General features: G+C 43.1%; 1 protein-coding gene across 8 annotated transcripts in view; it reads right to left on the reverse strand.

The window, feature by feature from the left end:
• FYN (FYN proto-oncogene, Src family tyrosine kinase) overlaps window positions 1-16,737 on the reverse strand; it is a 201,274-nt gene that overhangs the window by 90,213 nt on the left and 94,324 nt on the right. Inside the window, exon 1 of one of the 8 annotated variants that reach the window (XM_071219712.1) lies at window positions 15,913-15,932. The exons of 5 other annotated variants lie outside the window; for them this stretch is intronic. The gene's annotated coding sequence lies outside the window, so the exon portion shown is untranslated. Of the gene's footprint in view, window positions 1-7,595; window positions 7,709-8,848; window positions 8,869-15,912; window positions 15,933-16,737 lie in introns of those variants that run through there. 2 more of the 8 variants (XM_053913817.1, XM_053913816.2) reach the window with 2 other exon arrangements.

Consider the following 16,737-nt stretch of genomic DNA (forward strand, 5'->3'; position numbering starts at 1 on the left):
GGGCTTAATTTCTATTTTTGACATCAGATCCCTAGCCTACCCCTCACTGAAAATAAGTAGAACCAAAAAACAAACAACTGGGATTTTTAGGATTTGAAGACCAGTGTTTCCAATGTATTTGCAGATGTTTTAAATTGTGTGGGACACATGTTCCCAAGTGGCAGTGTTTCCTTTCCAATGACTTCTGAAGTTTGAAGACTGGGGGTAGGAAAAAACCCGTCACACACCTTTCCCACATTTAAATTCATAAGCATGCAAAAGTAAGGGTAATACATTTTCAACATAGCAAACAATCAAATATGAGACTTTTTGTTCTAATTTTAAGAACTGGATATTTTTTACTAATACTTCCACATAAGGATCAAAGCAAAACCATGGAACAGAATATGGAGCAGTGCTTGAGAAATACCTTATTATTGAATTTTGAAAGTGACTCTATTATTAATTCTATTAGTTGAAACTTCATGATTTTGACAAGTTATTTATCCTCTCTTGAGTCTCACTGCCGGCCAGGCATCTATCCACCTGCCTGCCTAGCAAGTGCCTGGCCCTTGGTGAGCTAATAAGGTGAATAAGCTCTTGTCTCGGCACCAGAAGAGCCTTTGATAAAAACAAGTACACAAATAATTCTACACAAGACAACTGTCACTTGGAAGTTACACAGTGCTAACAGGAGCTTAGTGGAAGAAGCAATAACTTCCAATGGAGGGATCAGTTAAGGCTTTATTGAAAAAAAGCATTTAGTTTCTCGCTTGAGAGGGGAACACGACTTCTAAATCTAGAAACATGTTGGAATATTCCTGTCCTCAGGAACATTTGGGACGAAGATGGACATCAGGAGGGCCTGGGGGACATTCAGGGAAGAATGGTGTTGGGTCGGAGGAATGGGTAGGTGGCTGCTCTGAGCAGATCGTTGGGATTGGACTCAGTTTGGAGTGTGGCGGGGAGTCCCTGAAGAGTTTTGAGCAGGAGGGACTTGGTCTGGTATCGATACCTCTAGGAAGGGTGGCTCAGCCAAAGGAGTGTCTGAAAGAGGGACCCTCACCAGGAAGCAGTCTGAGCCAGCGCTAATGAATCTGATTTAGGGAGGAGATGGCGAGGGTGGGATGGAGGGGCAGACAAGGTGTTGACTACTGGCCTGGGCTGGGGGATGGAGTTTATCTCTAACATTCTAGTTGACACATTCTAGTATTTTCTAGTTTAGCATAAGTGAGGGAAATTGTTAAATTGAATGGCCACAAAACACGTGTAAACATTACTTTGGGTGAAATTCAGTCCCATTTCTGGACTTGTAATCTCAATATTAATTGGTTTCAACATTAATTTATGAAAAAGTTAATCACATGGAAAAGTGCCAAGGAGTGCTAGAGGAGGAAAAAATCCAAATGTGGGCAATCCTACTACAATGTTTCAGCATTTGCTCTCACTCCCCCTATAGGATGCTTTCCGATGGGGAGAGTTAGCCCACTTCCTGTTATGACAGGGATTAGAGAAATGTGGTTCTTTATGAACTTCAGTAAGACACACCCCAAAAGGCCTCTCCAAATCCCTGGGAGTAAGATAGGAAAATGTTGGCTGGATACTAAGGTGATGAAATGAATAACAATACTTAAATGGGTCTGATCAGTGAGTCCAAGTCCTCCTAGTAGCTGATCTCTAGGGACATGAAACAGGGCTCTGAGTTCTGCAACATCTTAGATAAAGATATGAAAAATGTGCTTGATAAAATGTCAGATGCAAAAAATTTTTGGAGGGATATGAAATGTTGTAGGTGACAATCTCGAGACACAAAAATATCATGATAGGCTAGAGGGGTGTGCGACCCGCGGCCTGCATGCGGCCCAGGATGGCTATGAATGTGGCCCAACACAAAATCGTGAATTTACTTAAAACATTGAGTTTTTTGTGATTACATGTTGCAGTGCATTTAATGTGTGGCCCAAGGCAACTCTTCTTCTTCCAGTGTGGCCCAGGGATGCCAAAGAGTTGGGCACCCCTGGTAGAATAACAGGCCAGAACTGAGATGATAACAGTAGTGAAGGGAAATGTGAGGACCAGAACGAAACGCTGTTGCATTAAGTGCAGGATGGGGACATGTGGTTTAGCAGCAGCACGTGTGAAAAAGGTTTGGGGAGGTGTTAGCTGAAAGTAATTTCAATTTAAGTCAATTGTTTGACTTGGCTGCTTAAAAGCCAGTGTGACCTAATGCGGTATTTAATGAGGTATAGCATCAGGTCTAGCCTTACTTAAGTTGGGGCTCCAGAAGCGATTAGAAACATGAGTGCTTCTGATATAAATGTGTTGGGTAAATTTACTTTACAAACCTAGCTCGGTTTAACCAAGGGGAGAGGCTTTGCTGGTTATCATGGAGGCCCTCCCTAAGTTAGGCTGAGCTAAGGAGGTTAATAGATCGCAGTTAAGAAGCTGCCAAAGCAGAGGCTGCATTTACCCATACTTAGCAAGTCTGAATTTTGAGATTTTAAATTGCAATGATAATAAGATTTTAGGCACCAAGAGACAGAGACCAATTCAAAGGGCTGTCCCCTCTATTCCTTACTAAATAACAATGCAAAGCGATATTAAGATATCACCTGCACTGTGTGTCTGAGGGTACGACTCCTCAAGTGTCTCAACAGTTCTGGAGCCCAAGCTGGGGTTTGCTTTCTTGACGGTTGGAAAGGATTTTGAGGCTAAGGGGGTGAAGGGCCTATGCCAGAGAGCCAACTCCCTACAAGCACAATACTACTACTCCTCAGTGTATAAATTATGGACTCTGGAACTTTCACAACTAACACTTCATGTCAGCAAATAAAGGGCAAGTTTCTCCCTATTCTCTGTATAAAGGGCCCATGGACAAAGCCAAAGAGGGTAGGACTGAGGGAGGTGGGGGTGGATGGGGCAGGAGAGAGTGGTGGGGGGAAAATGGAGACAATTGTACTTGAACAACAGTAAAAAAAGAAGAAAAAGAAACATAGAGAGCAAACTCTCATAATTTCTAAGCAAAGTTGGATTTCTTTAAAAGACAGAAAATTGTTGCTATGCGTTGTTCTCCTCCCTCCTGCAGCGTGCCGCTGACCTCAGGAAGTGATCACAGGGACCCTGGTGCAGGCGACTGGGAATGTCAGGCGAGACTCATGGTCTCTCATTCTTAACCACTTCCCTCGAGAGAGAGATCATTGTATGATGGGGTCAGTGGGTTTTAGTCCCAATGTAAGATATTTTCCCGAGGTGTTTCCTTAATAATTATCCCAAAAAACTTTCCTTAAAACATTTACATCATACACACATTTATGCGTGAGTGTGATTGGAAAATCTCTCTATAAAATCTAGAACTTGTTCAGAAAACAGTAATCAAGATGTTAAGAATACCTGGAATTATGTGGGGAAATACTAATACAAAAACTGAAAACTGTTTTTCCCAGAGAAGAAGACATTTTCATCAATCTTTAAAAAAAAAACTGATGGGCACTATATGGAAGAATATTTCTTTTTAAAAAAAAAGATTTTATTTTATTTTATTTTTAGACAGAGGGGAAGGGAGAGAGAAATAAAGGGAGAGAAGCATAGATGTGCGAGAGAAGCACTGATCGGTTGCCTCTTGCACAGCTCCAACTGGGGACCTGGCCTGCGACCCTGGCATGTGCCCTGACCGGGAGTCAAACCAGCAACCCTTTAATTTGTAGGCTGGCACTCAACCAACTGAGCCATACCAGCTAGAGCTAGAAGAATATTTTTGTATGACTCATATAAATTCTCGTAATAATAAGAACTTCCCAAAGATGGTAGAGACTATCTTGACACTAGAGCTGCTCTGGCAGAATTTAGGTAAATAGATGCTGGTTGGACTAGATGGACTTTAAGGCTCCTTCAAGTACCGTAGCTCTAAGATTTTATGATACATCCCCCCCCCCCCCGCCCCGCCCCATGTTGAAGCTAGCAAGGTAATCTGAGGATGTATGCTTTGAGGCGAGGGCTCCTGAGAAATTGGATTCCTGGTTGCTGAGAAGCCAAAAGAAGGAATCAATATTCTGCCAGTGAAAAGTTTTTCCATAGTCTTCCTGGGAAGTAGATCTAACCAGATGTAAAGCAAATCATCAGAATTATAAGAACAAAGGACAAACACAGTGAGTAAATTGATATGTATATGAAGGATTTGGATAATATAGTCAAGAGGTTTAATCTAATGGGTATATTTAGGACTCTTTCTCCCCAGCCCCTATTAGAAAGTATACATTTTAAAAAACTTCATGGAATATTTTAAAAAACTGAACACATATTATGCCGTGAACCGATTGTCAATGAATTTTGTGATAGTGGTATCACACAAACAACTTGCTCTGCAACAATAGATTTTTTTTAAGTTAGGCTCCAAAGCAAAATGGTTACTTAAAAACTCATTTGGGAATTTAAAATCACACTGCTAATAACTAATGATTCAAAGAAGAAGTAATTGTAAGTACAACATTCTTAGAACTGAGTGACAATAAAAATACCCTATATTAGAACTTGTTGGATGCTGCTTAAGTTGTGCTTAGAGTAACTTAAGCCTTATCCTAGACAGAAAAAAAACGAGTATCCAACTCAAGAAGTGAGAAAGTGAACAAAAGTAAATCCAATGAAATTAGAAGAAAACAGTAACAAAGAGGAGTAATTCATAGAAATCAGAAAACAAACATTCACTGGAGAAGATTGACACAGAAAAAGCTGTTTATTTCAAAAGATTAATGAAATAGACAACCATCTAAAATTGATCAAGTAAAATACAAAGAAGTTACTCATAATAACAGTAGGAATGAAGAGAGAAGATAACTACATTTTTAGCAGAGATTGAAAAATGAGAGCATACTATCAACAATTATGCGCCATGTTTGAAAATTTTAATGAAATAAAACTCATAGAAAAATACCATTTATTACTGAAATGAGAGAAAACTGAATATTCTTATAACCATTGAAGAAACTGATTCATCTAACTACTCATCCCTCCATTAAAGAAAACAAAACCAATAAACATCTAAATCAAATGGTTTTAGAGGAGAAAAAGGCAAGTTTCAGAGATAAAAAATGGGAAAGCACTAATATAACCTTAGCACTAAAATCAGACAAGGAGATTAGGAAGAACAGAAAATTATAAGCCAATCTTGGATATAAATATAAACATTAAAATAAAAATCCTAAAAAAAATCAGCAAACTGAATGCAACAGTTCATAAAACACATTTTGGCTAATTTGGATTTTTACCGATAATGCAAAGAATGGTTTAACTTTAGAAAACTGATGATAGTAATTATCTCACTCTCAGATTAAAAGAAAAAGAACCCCATGATCTTATTAACAGGCCCAGAAAAGCATTACATAAAATTCAACTCTTATGTGTAATTTAAAAAACAAAAACTCATAGCAAACTTGGATCAGAAGGAGACTTTTTAACCTAATGAAAAGTATTTACTAAAACCCAATAGTAGGTAGGCATCATACTCAATGGTGAAATGTTAGTAGCCTTCCCTTTAAATCAGGAACAAGCTAAGAAGGTATGCTCTTTCTACATCTTTTTAGCTCTCTGCTGCAGGTCCTAACCAGAGTGGTAGGACAAGAAAAATAAATACATAAAAGATAAAAGATTGGAAAGGAAGAACCACAACAATTATTTATATATGTGATTGGTTATACAGAAAACCTAAGAGCAATACAGATACATGACATATGAAAAACTGTGTTCCTATGCATCAGCAACAGTTAGACAAAGTAACTTAAAAAAAATAGAACACTGTACTTATTTTTCTTGACCTTCATCCTTCCTCTTCAACCCATGTCGATAAAAATTAATTAGGTATAACAAGTAACCTAATGATATTACAAAAACTTGGACAGGCAAGGGGCATAATTTTATGAAAAACTTAGAGGATTCCTCTCTATCTTATGGCTCCCACAGAAAAATTCCACTTGAAAAAAAAAAAAAACGGAGATACTGTAGATGGGGTTACCTTGAACTGTGGTGAATCACCCATTTCACTGGAAATGAAACAGGCAGGAAGTTCCAGGCCTCTGCAAATCAAACTCTGCTTCAAAGGAAAAATAAGGTTGACACCTTCTCTTCTACTCAGCTTTTAATAAAGTCAGCAGGAACCAGCCCTGCAAATGGCATCCCACATTGGGAAGGAGGCCGGTGTCTTGAAGGGGGACATTGTCAAAAGGTATGTGGAGAGAGAGGGTTAACAATTTTCTGAATGTTTGCTTCTTCATCTACATGAAGATAATATTGAATGTTACTTAAGTTTTTAGTTGTTGGAATTTCCTAACAATCAAGCTCGGGATAATATTTAAATTCTATGGACTACCAGCTACAACTGAGACCCTTAAATTCTTATTCTACATTCAAATACATCCATCAGCCTGGGACTTGGTCTTCCTGTCTTTAACCGTCTTAGGGAAGGATACCATCACACATACAGTTCTTTTCAACTCAGGGTTGATTAATTATCACTTTGATGAAGTGACAATAAGAACAAAACTTCATGAAGAACCTCCTATGCTCATTGGGATCGACTGGGCAGTTCGCTCGATGGAAACAAGGTTATCTGAAAACACTCTACTGAGAGGTTTTAAAGATGTTTAAAACCTAATTCACTGGAAACAACAAAAATGAGCAAAAATAGGAGAATGGTTTGCTATTAGATGGGTTAAATAAATTATAGTGAATTCCTATAGTGAAATAGGATGTAGTGTTAAGATCATATTGTAAAGCAAATATATTGACACTGAAAAATATTTATGGCATACTGACTGCCCAGTTAAAAAAATAAGATACCGAATATTGAATGCAATTTGAAATCATTTTTAAATCTTCCAAATTCACTTTGGGAAAGGACTTTGAGCAAAATACTAACATATGATAATCTCTGACCGAGGGTCTAGCCCGCGACTTTTGTTTTGTCCTTTATGCTTTTCTGCTTTTCCGGAGCACTCTACACTAGGGGCGCGCATCGATGTGGGTGTTATTTTCAAGAATCCATCAAGATGAAAACACCTACAGTTCATACAGCATGAATTTCTGGAGCTCTGTAGAACACTCACACAGTAAGTACAGTTTCACAGCAGCCAAGACAACCAATAAAAACAGTGTCCTCCAGACAGTCATACCAGAGGTTCTTCTTTCCTCACTCCTGTTTAACCACTGGAGTGCTAATACTTGGCCTGGAGTCCATCAGCGCCCCCAGGAGACACTGAAAGTGCTCAGTGCCCACCCCGAGGAGACACTGACTTCTGTTAGCTTGTTCTTGCACCATCTGCAAAGGGACAGTGCAGAGCCCCCAGTCCAGCATCTGAGGTAGCAGGAAATTAACGAGAATTCTGGGCTTGAACAAAAAAATTACATTTACCACTTTCGTAAAGTTGCTCCCCTGCTTGGCAACTTTCTTCAGCTCTCCTGATGGGCTTCCAAGCCTTCCACACCAGGGCCCACAGACCTCCCACTGGTTTCCCACTGGTGGGAGATTGCCCCAACACAATCTACACCCAGCATGGAATGTATCTCCACATAAATGTGCACACACTTCCCACATGTTACCCATGTGCCCGGCCCCCAGCCAGTCTTACCCAACAGAAGCCTTCCTCTCAGTTCCCCAGGCTCACATTGGTCTCCCTGTCTCTCAATTCCTCGGCTTTCCCCTGGCATTGATCATGCGAGGGTGAGGCAATCATGTTATTTCAGTGTTTCCTGTGTATGGCAGGGTCTCGTAAGGGTTGGGCCAAGCTCTGCATCTCTTTGGTTCTCCCCATTGCCTTCTCCTAGCTCCTAGTACAGGGCTACAATATACATAGTTAGGTCTCAAATCCAGGAGACAGACTTTTAAGGTGGGGTGAAGTTGCTGGTACTTTTCCCAGCAACAGTTTTATGAGCAATCTATCCCTTTCAGTTTGTCTGTCTTACCCCTTCCCTCCCTGTTTCTGCTTATCCCATTGGTAAGAGAAAGAATATTTTACTTGCGCATTCTTCTCAGCCTATATCGATTTGGTTTCCTTTAATATCTTCAGCTCGCATTTAGCTGCACTAATGAATGGCAAACCACTGACTCAGACAATCCACAACGGCACCTGTTCCTCTCGCCTCCCAGCATCCAGGCACCCTGACCCTCGAGGGTGCTGCACCCTCTGTGCCTGTTCCCACTGCGCACTGGGCACCTTTCAATCCCTTCCTAGTTCTTCTCCTTGTGTTTCAGGACTTCAGGGGTTTACATCATCCATTCATTTACTCACCCACTCATTCAACACCTAGTTACTAAGTGCCTTCTGCCTGATCGGCGCTGTTACTTCAACTCAGAGTTGGAGGTCTCGTGTCCCTGACTAGATCGGAAACCTTATTGTCTCCTACAATTATTTAAATATCACCAGAGAACCCTGCAGTGTGCTCATAAAGGGCTTGGAAAATACTGAACTGCTTGGCTGAAACAAGAAAGGAAAAAGGAACACAGCAGAAGGCTGCAGTTTTCATTCTATTACCCCTCCTTTGTGGTTTGACTAGGGATGATTTGAAGACAAGGAAAAACTCAGACTCTAGCAGAGTAAGAACAGCCTTCTTTTTTTTTTTTTTTTTGAGCCTCCGCTCAGACCAAATGAGACAGTGATGTACGTGAAAGCACCCTTTATGCTGCAGAACAGTTTACAAATATGAGTGCCATCGTCATCAATGACTACGTGTGAAAACTTTGATTCCAAACAATAATCAACCAACTTGGTTTGCCCCGTTTTGCACACACCTGCAACCAGCAGCAAAATACACCCTGAGAAGACAAGCTGACAGCCTGACAAAACCTAAATGGAAAATCAAATGAGCAAGAACAGCCACATACCCAAAAGGAGCAAACCCGCACTGCTTGAAGAGAGAAATACTCTAATTGCCTCCACACTCCTGCTTGCTTCCATCTGCTTGCATTTAAGGAAGCCCAACTCCTGGGCCCCTGGCAGCTGAGGAGAAGAAAGGAAATGCTTCCCAAGTGCAGCAGGCGAGGACGGAAGGTCCACAAACAAAGCTAAACTGCAAATCCAACAAGAGTTTTAATGTTTGTTATGCAAAACTGAGCAAACAATCTTTCCTGGTCTCTAGACCAATGACATAATAACGGAAATCATTCTTGGGGAAGGAGCAGCAGCAGCAGCAGGCGTGGGCAGTAATGCTACAGTGGTCTACTCTTCGGTATAAGCAGCTAGGAGCCTCCCCCAGGCGGGGAGGCACATGGGGCCCAGGCTGCAATTAGGTTTCCTGTGGGGAACTGACTGGAAGCACAGGCACCCACACCCCTTAGTGTGGTGCAACGCAGTCTCCCTTGGGGCCCACCCTGGCTAAATTCCCAAGCGGCAATCTTTGTTTTTAGAAATACCAACCTTTTGATTCTGGTCTGGTTTTGATCATTTCTCCTGGGCCCTCCCTACCTTAATCTCACCAATCCCACAGTCTCCAGTCTGCTCCCAGCCTCACCCTTTCCGGGCTGCCCCATGCTTAGGACCTTCCTCAGGAAGCACCCGAAGGAGTAATCAGATAGTATAATGTTTTTTTTTAAATCACAGCTTCTTGGATAACAGGCAGTCCATTTTTAGATGATGAAACTGGTGTACAGATGCCAAGAGACAAGATGGGTTCACACCACAAGCTACAGGCAGGGATGTAAGCCCTCATTTCACACCTACAACATATCATACATACGACAGAAAGGGGAAACCAGAGTCAGTGGCACTTGCTATGGGCCCAAGACTATGATGGTTACTTTACATACTTTATCTGAATTCAAACCTTATAATAATTGTATGAGCTGGCCTTACAGAAATTAAGCAAATTTCCCCAAGTGTCACAGTCTGTAATGGTGAAGTTGGGATTCATGTCCAAAGCCTGCTCTTCTAGCCTGTACTACCTGGACACTTCAGGATGAAGGAAGCTGCCTCTCGAGTAATTAACTCAAGAGACAGGTACCTCTTGACACTTTCCATTCTGTGCCGGGTACAGGGAAAGGAGAACAGCATAATGGTATGGATGCCAGTGAGTGACATAGGCCCCAAGATTCAATCAGAGTTTTAGAAATCAGTGGGATTGATTGTTACTGGAAACTTCTTGATTTCCTGGTATGGCCCTAGTTTTGCAGATGTGGGGACCCTGGAAGATTCTGGAGAGGTAGCTTTTGTATGCCTAAGCGGCTTCCTCCTCCACAGAAAGCTAAAGCTAGGAGGGTATGGCTTTCCTTGAGCCAGGAGCACTGGGCCTCAAGCACGGAAGGGCAGGCTGGGTAATACCAATAGCAGCTGAGCTTGGGCTACTGGGATGCACAGGGCTTTCTACAGGAGCGGCAGAGGGGCTTGTTGGCTGCCCACCCAGGGTCTCCTTGTACCATCAGCAACAAAATGCCCCAAGGAATCCTCCTGGACAGGGTATCTTTGCCTCCAACCAGTACTCCCAACACAGCAGGCTGCTCAACTCTTCCTGACCAGGTCAGCTCCACCTCAGAGCAGAGTCTGCATTAAGTGACGGGGTAGTGTGGGTGGTCTGTGCTTATGATGGAGTGTTTAAAAGAAGGGGAAGGGAGCAGTCAAAGAACATGTATGAATGACCCATGGACATGGACAACGGTGTGGGGATGGCCTGAAGGAGTGGGGATTGGGCGGCACAGAGGAAGGCAAAGGGTGAAAATTTGGGACAACTATAATAGAATAAACAAGAATAATAAAAAAAATGACTATGCCCTTGCACACAAAGAAACAGCTTCAACATATAGGCTGCATGTATGCAAAATGTCCGCTGGGTAAATGATGGAATCCCTCCTGAGTGGCTGGGACTGGAAAAGAGAACTGTCCACTATCATATCTAGTTCTGGTCTTTCATGAGTAGCAAGAACGAGGAGGCTTCCTGAGCTCTCCACAGTTGAGGGGCCACCCTGGGAGAGGCTCTGCTTTTGCAACTGGTTTTCTGAGTTCTCTAAGACCTCACTGGTTAATATTGATTTGGTACATCACGCAATTTCTATCCCTGGCTTGCTATTTTTAAGATTAAAATTCAACCAAGTCTCAAATCTATCTCTTTGGAGCAGATACCAATGGAATAGGTATCTGAAAATAGCTTGTGTGTTTTGTCCACTGCACGATGGTTAAAATAAAGTCTGCTTCTCCTGGGATTCCCCTCCCCCCATCATTTTATGGTGAAAAACATCAAGAAAAAGTTTTAATAATTTTACACTGAGCATCAATATACTACCACTTAACTTCTAACATTAACATTGTACCATATTTGCTTTATCACGTGGCTATCTATCTATCTATCCATATTGTAAAAAGTTTTAACTACACATTTTTCATGGCACTTACTTTTCTAAAGTGCAGCTTAGGGGGTAAAGCATGGCTTTTAAACAACTCTGGGTGTGAATCCCTGCTGGAGTGCTTATGAGCTGGACACTTAGGCAGGTGTGTAATTTCTTGGAGGTTCAGTTCCCAAAGTCACAAAATGTGGGTAACAATGCATAGGGGTGCAGTGAGGACTGAATGTAGTAAGGTGCTGGGAAGAACCTGGAAGGACAGGTAACCGACTTTTAGTTCACAAACTCTGCTCTCCTCTCACCTATGAAACAAATGTGAACCAGTCAGAAAAGAACGCAGGCACAGATGACAGGAGGTGGCCGAATGGCAGCGACTGCTGCAGCCGGGGGAGGGGCACATGGGGGGCCGTTGTGCTGTACTGTTCACTGTCCGTAAATTTGAAATTCCATAATAAAACAGCCAACTGTTAAAAAATATGAATTGGTCCCTGGATTTGCCAAGGAAGAACAAAGGGAATCCTGTGTTTGAAAAAGGTAACACGAAAGCTCTGAGGAAGTAAGAGGTGATGGCAGCGGGGTCACAGTGCAGGGACAGGGAGGCCGGTCCGCTCTTCTCACGGTGAGGTGGGAGGTGAAGTGGGCAGGAAGGACGGGACTTGCGTGGTTTGCAAACGTTCCCCAGGTGGCAGGTTCACTACCGGGTGAGAACCTTTGTACGGGCAGGAAAGTGAGAAACCACACTTTCCATCGTGTTAATTATGAGAAACAGTGTGGACAGTAAGTGACATGCCAGGGTGAAGCATTACAGTTAGTGCTTTTTGACTAAAATCTTTAGCTTTAGGAAAAGGGAGAATCAGTTAGGGAGGCCCGGGCTAATCGGGATTGACCTAGGCCCAAGTCAGCTTCTCTGCGCCTCAGGTTGTTAGCCTCTAAAATGGGGGGCAGGATGAAATGTCTGCATCTGGAGTCTGAGCAGAGGCCTTCGCGGCAGTCCTTCTCCATCACTCCAAACTCATGAACAATTCTGCCGAAGACAATCAGAATGAACCTAATAGGTCTTTATCCTCAGCCAGCACAGCGCCAACTGAGGCCCATCCTGGGAAGCACTGCAATTTATCTGTGTCCCTTCTGCTTCCGGTCCTCTCCTGGGAACAAGCTACGGACTCTTCTGTGACTCATTAACACAGTTAAATACACACAAAGAACAAGGAGCGTCAGACGGGTTAAACAGACAGATTCCGTCCCCTTCTTATGAAATCAGAGAACAATTCAGAAAGAGAAAAATCCTACAGATGATATTCAGAGGGAGATATATTCATTTTCTTTCAAAGCTACAGATGAACTATCTGCTATTGTGCTATTAACCCTCTAATTAATAAGTCCCAGGTTTTATAATAACATGCCAGTTCAGAACTACCTCCATGAAACCTAACTTTCCCTCTCTTCAAAAATCAAACACTCATCAAATCAAATCTCAAGAATATTAATTTCTGTTTAAAAGAGAAAGTTAAAAGCAAACGGACAAGCCGTGGATCCCATCTCCAAACAAAGCCTCGGCTGATCCGGCAGCAGTGCGGGCGCTGAAACGTGGCGATGCGGCTGATGAGGGGCAGAGTAGTGCGCGCAGGCTGCCCGACAGTGAGAAGTTGGAATTGTCAGCACGCTGCTCGAGATTTCTGACAGTGCTGGGCCCATACTGTCGGGGACCCAGTAGCACCTGCCCCTTTCAGGTGCGTGGGGCTTGTGTTTCTCCAGTTGCACACCACCCCCGCCTGACTAGCCTTGTTTATGGACCTACCCAGTCACGCAGGCATTTGTCTAAGGCAGGAACTGTAAGGTGGGAGACACAGCCAGGGCTGGGGATCAGACGGAACCTGGAAGAGTAGAGAAACCCTAGCTCTAAGCCTGACACATCTGGATTGAGCTTAGCTCCATCACAGGAGCTGTGTGACCTTGGGGAAGTATTTTGCTCACTGGTCTGAGTTGTTGCGTGGGAAGAAAGTGAAAAGAAGTTCTATAGGTAAGGATCCCGTGTGGTACCTGGTATATAGTAAATGCTCTGCTAAAATGGCATAATCTATTATCACAACAAAATTTAGCTGACCACTGGAGATGTAACTAAAAAGTCATTATTAAAAACAAATAAGAAGGCCTAGATCATTCACTGTACATAAGTGAGGAAGAGATGCAAAAGGTAAAAACTATCAGACACTATTCTAACGTAATAACCATCAGGGCATGGGGGTCATGCTGCTTTTGGTCAAAAACTGGCACGGTGTGGGCTGGTGCGCTTGGAAATCACTCATCATGAAATGGGCAAACACACTGAAAGAGTCTTCAAAAAAATCCACTGAAGCCAAACACAGCCTCTCACAACTACGCCAGAGAGTGCACGGATACAGATGGGTTCCTAGAATACCCACTGGCAGCGGAAGTCTGTACCACAAGGGGCCCGCTCTCCAGAAGATAATTCTGGTTTTTTGGGGGGTCCCCCCACATAGATGGTGGGATAAGTTAACATCATCCACTTCCTGAAGTGACATAATATCAAGCATACAATGCCACCCATGAAGTATTCTTGTCAAAAGACATTAACCTGCATCTAACAACAAACTTTCAGATATAACAATTTTCAGGAAAAGCTGAGCAAATTAGCACCATGAAGAAACAAGACAGTCCCAGAGTGCAGAACATTCTATACCACAACCAGCCGGGAACAATGAAGAAAGTCTGAATATGGACTTGATAGTAGATTATATTATGAAATTATTGTTAAATGCCTTAGGTATGATAATAGTATTGTTATGTACAAGAATATCCTTATTCTCAGGAGACACGTGATAAAATATTTAGAGTTAAAATGTCAAGATGTTTGCAACTTTCAAATGGTGCAGCAAAAATTGATACAATTGCAACATGTTATTATATATATAACATATATACCATATATCATATATATGTATATATATATATAACCTTAGAAGAGGACATAAACAAAGCAAATGTGGCAAAGTTAAAACAGTTGGTGAATCTAGGAAATGGACATAGAAGTGCTGAATTTACCATTCTCTTAACTAGCAAGTTTGAAATTTTTCAAAATAAAACGTTGGGAAAGAAACTGGGAGAAAAGAAAAAAAAAACGGGAAAGAAAAATAAATAGCCAGATTCGGTAATATCACACTTCCCCTTTTCATCATCACCTCAACATTTATATTTATATTCAGGTCAGCTGCACTGTGTGCCTTTTCATTCCATACATTTTTATTTTTACCACTTTAAAACATTTCATGTGTGCTCATTCAAACTGAGGTAGCCACTGTCTTGGCTTCTTTGCTGCCTGACATCAAAACCGAACTTTAAACAAAGCTCCAACAGTAGGCTGTAGAAGTCGACCAGGTAGGTATGAGGCCAAAGATATCATATCAAAACCTCCTGAAACCGACACCTAATTCACTCTCTGAATGGTTTTTAAGCCTGTAAGACGGGATCAAAGGGTGTGGGTGGGCATTCTCTCGGGCTTTGATCTTTTCCAAAGATGGCATTCTCTCTCCACCTGCACTGGGTGCTGACAGAGGAATGACAGGTACAGGGTGCCGGTCAGCGGGCCACTGAGGTTTTAAAGGCTCTTTCCACATGCAGTGTGCTGATGAGTTCTGGCACAAGGAGCAGCACGGACGACGGCATAACCCACACAACAGCCGTTCCGAGTTCAACTGTAACGCCTGAGAGCTCCTGACAAAGTGGAAATGAATTCTGGGATGCCTGTAACATGGAGAGGGCCACAAAGGGCCTGGGTTCAGAGAGCGCAGCTATGAGTCTGCCTCTCCTGCATGGACATCAGCCGCACGACCTCAGAGCAGTGTTTCTCAGTAGGAGCACCAGGGTCACTGTGTCCTGTGCTGGGGACAACTCTCACTGGGCAGGACTGGCCCAGCACTGCAACATTAACCATCTCTGCCCCACTTCCCATCTCACTCCATGCCACCCCTGCCTCCAGCCTTTGAGAGGAGAATAAATGCCCCACACTCTCAGCCGCCCCCTGCCTTAGATACAGGCTATGTTCTCTGAGCTCCAGAATTTATCTGGGACTAATACCTGTTCCACCACCCAAGAAGTGGTTTGGGAGGACTGAATGTGCCACATTGCCTTATAAACTTAAACTAGCTATACAAGTGATATTATAATACACGTTCACAGAGGCAGCCTGCCAGTCAGAGGCAGGGGCGATCGGACCACCCGGATCCCAGGTGGGATCCATTCCACAGTGTTAGCTCTCTAGTCATGTACTAGCACACACAGCAGCCACTTATTCTGGAAACACTTCCCCTCCGTAAGTGGGAAATTTTGGTTTATAGGTGTTGCTGCAGATAAAAGCCACACTGCAGTGTGAACTGTAGAGTGAAAGCTGATGGGTAGATAAATGGGCTACTGGAGCTGACAAGTAGGATGGCAGTCTCAAAGTAGCTTCCAAGAATCCGGGTTAGGATGGTACCAAAACTAGCCTGGAACAGGCAAGGAATTACTTCAGGGATCAACAGAACCAGGTAACAGAATACTCTCATGCACACCAGAGCAGGGAGCAGCACACACAGGTCTGACTTACAACACGATGGCCTCACCTGCAGTTTACATTCTTCAGCAGTGCTCGTAGAAGGGAATCTTAGAGGCTGGGCAGGCTGTTGCACACACTTCACATGGAACTGGACAAAGCTGAGAATGAAGGCTGGAGCAGCGAGTGGCACAAATTAGTGTGCATGAGAGCCTTCAACATGAAGACGCACACCTGAAAGAGGAATTCAGCTTCCGTCTGTCTAGAGAAGGCCCAGGGACCTGCACTTTTCCGCAAGCTCTCTGGGCGATTCCGATGCAGAGGGCTGCAGGGGGCTGCAGATCACTTCTGGGATTCTCACCAACACCTCTCCAGGGATTATCAACTTCCCCTCACGGAACATTCTGGCTCTCATTTTGTTGCCTCCATGAACTCAGAATGTATGCAAAAGTGCTTCTGTGCCCTTACGTCTGGTTGGGCTTTTGGGTTACAAAATGGCTTGTTCTTATTTATGTGTGCTCCTCTCCACTTGTGTCCACCCCCCCATGCCCCACCCCACCACGCATAGTGTAAATGAGAAGCTAATTTAGTTTTGCTGATCTAATTTCTCCTTTATCATTCACTTTTAAATGAGGACTAGGATGTGCTGACTGGGCAGCAAGTCTGACCCTCTTTAAGGCCAAGGCCTCGGGAATTAGCAGAGAAGTGAGGGAGGCCACCAGAAGCAGAGCAGGTCAAGGGTACTAGTCTTGAAGAAAAAAAGTGAAAGCAGACACCCATTCGAGGTTATCAACCTTTCTGAAAGAACATGGAAACAACCCATGGGAATTGCCCAGGGGTTGCAAAAGGGATTCTGGATCAAATAGCTGTAAATGTGTGGTTTTTCTACAGATAC

This window comes from Desmodus rotundus, chromosome 11 (assembly GCF_022682495.2).
Source record: "Desmodus rotundus isolate HL8 chromosome 11, HLdesRot8A.1, whole genome shotgun sequence".
Lineage (NCBI taxonomy): Eukaryota > Metazoa > Chordata > Mammalia > Chiroptera > Phyllostomidae > Desmodus > Desmodus rotundus.